This window comes from Puntigrus tetrazona, chromosome 13, assembly GCF_018831695.1.
Source record: "Puntigrus tetrazona isolate hp1 chromosome 13, ASM1883169v1, whole genome shotgun sequence".
NCBI classification, from domain to species: domain Eukaryota; kingdom Metazoa; phylum Chordata; class Actinopteri; order Cypriniformes; family Cyprinidae; genus Puntigrus; species Puntigrus tetrazona.
This window is the reverse complement of record NC_056711.1, coordinates 13,270,964-13,274,302: the sequence shown is the minus strand read 5'-3', so window position 1 is coordinate 13,274,302 and position 3,339 is coordinate 13,270,964. Positions and strand designations below refer to the sequence as shown.

Sequence of the window (3,339 nt, the reverse complement as noted above, 5' to 3'; positions counted from 1 at the left end):
CTCTGTAAGGAGCCTAAGTTTACAGACTGTCAAAGCTGTCCCCAGCACATACCGATGATATATTGAGCTCGAAATTACAGTTCAGTCAGCTAGTAGAGGAAAAGCAGAAAGGAAATCTGGAATGGAGGAGGGAAAGAATGGGCAAAACATGTGGCTTCTTGCAAAACATTTATCTTCATAACTATACTGGATGTTATCAGTTACAGTGGAATACATAGGATATTTGTAGGATCACTTTACTGCTTATGATACAACTAACCGTAGTGTCCCAGGCCACCATTTATCACAGAGGAATATGAGCATGCTGTTCTACACTGTGCATCCGGATGTGTGCCATAATGCTGTTCCCAAACCTAAAAATGCACACCCACTTTTTTTGTTGCTAAATGATATTGACTTAAAATAAATAGTTTGCTATATATATATATATATATATATATATATATATATATATATATATATATATATATATATTCACACACACACATACATACATACACATGCAATAAAAAAATATTTGTATATTTGTATATATTGTAATAAATGTTAATTGTTTTTATATTTTTCTTACGTTTCTATTATATTTTATTATATATGTACAATATTAATTTCAACAAAATCTCTAACAATATAGACCTTATGCATCAGAGAAACAATGACCATCTTTAGGATTTTGTCTTTGATCTTAATTTTTTTGCATTTACTTATTGTAGGGTTAACATAATTATTGGTTATGGTGTTCGAAGTGGATGTTATAACAAATATCGGTAGACTGAAAAGATTTTAAAGCGATTGGTTCATTCATATATTTTTACACATTTTCATCTTCACGCTGTTGTAACGCTGTATTATAAAACACATTAATTATACACAAATAAAAAAAGTTTAAGAAATTTATTAATGAGAAATAACTGAATAGTGTGTAAAAACTAAAAAAAAAAACTATAAAATGTGTGTTAATTGTATGTCAGTAAATTGATTGACATAGTGTTGATTATCCAATTGCGTTAGATTGGAACAGAAGTCCCGCCCCACCACGTTAGCTGCCAGAGGTAGGCACCATTTTAGTTTCTCTCCGTGAGATTCATGAGACGAGCAGCGAAATAACTGAAAAGCAGAAGAAGGGGATAAAAATTAATCTTTTGTTGTTTATTTTTTTTGGATTTTGGTCTGGTTTTTCCCGAGCTGGAAACTCGTTTAGTTCAACGAGTTGCATGATGACGAGCCAACCCACGAGAGACTTGACCGAGTAAATTTAACCTCAGAACGGGGTAGGAGAGTTCAATTTTACTTTTCTTTTTTACTTTTTTTTTTGTGGAGACGGAGCTACTTATCTTCCTTTTAATTTCATACCAAACCTTTCCAGCGACTCTTGATTCAAATCCAATCGAACCGAGTTTGATTTATTGACTTATTGAACCAAAACTATTTTGACCGAATAATTTGAACTGAATCGAAGGAATCATTTTACCAAACTGAATCTTTGAACTGAAAGGATTGTAAAAGTCAAACGATTTTACTGATTCTTTTTTTCTATTGAATCTTTATTTCCTTTTGTATTTTGAGTGAAATTTATGTGACTCTACAAAGTGCTTTTTGAAACTTATTGAGAGGTTTATTTTTATTTTTTTTTAAATATTATTTGTTATTTGATAGTCTGACTTTTTTTCTAAAACCTGTAGTTACCAGGTGCACTCAGATTAGCGCGTAATATTGTACATTGAATTAGATGTTATTGAATTTCTCTTTTATTATGCAATATTTAATTGCTCTTGTGAATTCTGTCAATTTTTCTACTTCCTTTTTTCTGAAAATATTCTTCCAAATATATCTTTATTTCTCTATAAGAAGTTCATTAATATACGCCCCTGAATCAAACCTACTGGTCCCTAGATGAGTAACTGTATGTAACTGTAAATTAACACTGTTACACTGTGGAATGGAGAACAATGAGTGCAGCGCAAAAAAAACATCATTTATATGTCTATATGTATTCTCAAAGTGAAGAGTGTTTTCCACACGCAACCAACTAGTAATCCAATTGTTTCCTTGCCATGGTAAATTCGTAAATACAATCCTTTTGACCTTGAATGCATCATTAAATGCAGATTTTTGCTGTAATATACCACATGCAAATGTGTTCCAACAGTTTAATGACTACTGTATTTTTTCAATAGCTCTCACCATGTCATCAACCTAGAATCTAAACTTGGCATGCGTCTTATTTTAATCTGCCTCTTTACCTATTGCCTTTTCATCTACCAGCTCATATTTCTCATGAAGGTCTGTGCAGCCAAGCTTTTATTAATGCTAAACACGATTTCATCAAGCCTCTTGTTTTTCCATGTACCGTTTAATAGAAAGCCGCTTTTCCCCCGAGCAGGCCATCAACATGAAGAGGTGTGTTCAGAGCCATCTTGTCAGAGCCTCCATTTACCACACCTCCAGTGATCGATACTCCGACCGTAGATTTCTTTTGTAAGAACTCTCAAAAGAACAGTAACCAGCCTCAGTGGATCGAGAAAATGGAGCGAGTAATTTGGTGAGCTTTGATTGTTGGAGCTACATGGCGTTTTTGATTACCTGTGAATAGGTTCTCAGATGAGTTCAGGATTGTTAAATGGCCGTGTATAAACAGATCAATAGGCTGTCATGTCAATCAGCAGACTTTCATTTAGAATTAGTCTCAAGAACTAATTCTTGCCGCTAACTTTGACAGGCTCATTTTGAGAAAACGTTGTGAGCGCCAAGTGCTGTACAGGTCACGCACTTCAAAAGTTTTTCATTTTAGTCTCTAAAATGATTTATGCATCTTGTAGAAGAATTAAGTCTATTATAGATACTAAGATCATAGCACAGACACATTTTTATTGTTAGAAAATGTGCAACACTTTTTCTTTTCTTTTTTTTTTTTCAGGTGCCAAATGCCTATACTTTAGCTTGAATACATGAAAGCACTTCACCTGATTAAAAAGTATGTTAATGCCCTCTTATCTAGGGGTAGTTTATCTTCATTTAATGCAACAAAGTTATAGCTAGTAACTACTCTGCACTGGATGATCTTTTGAACCATACATTTCATAAAGCATCATTAAAGATTCATTACACTGCCTCTGCAAACAGCAGAACGTATTCTCATTTTTATATAATTTGACAATGTATTATGAACCACAGCATCATCCATAAAGGTTTCTTTTTAACTGCACTATAGGCTAGAGATTACCTTCTGACAAGAGCTAATCAAAATGCACTAGAAAGGCTGGAGAAATCCCTGGAAAGGGGCTTTTTTTTTTTCTAGTGGCATGTCCACACCGGCTTGTTCTTTGTCACGAAAATGTC

At 33.5% G+C, this 3,339-nt stretch overlaps 1 long non-coding RNA gene across 1 annotated transcript; it reads left to right on the top strand.

Moving 5' to 3' along the window:
* The first annotated feature begins 1,161 nt into the window (after positions 1–1,161).
* Positions 1,162–3,025, top strand: LOC122356420. The gene is made up of 4 exons (XR_006252323.1): positions 1,162–1,271; positions 2,178–2,283; positions 2,384–2,542; positions 2,918–3,025. It is a non-coding gene; the product is annotated as an uncharacterized LOC122356420 (long non-coding RNA).
* Positions 3,026–3,339: the final 314 nt, after the last annotated feature.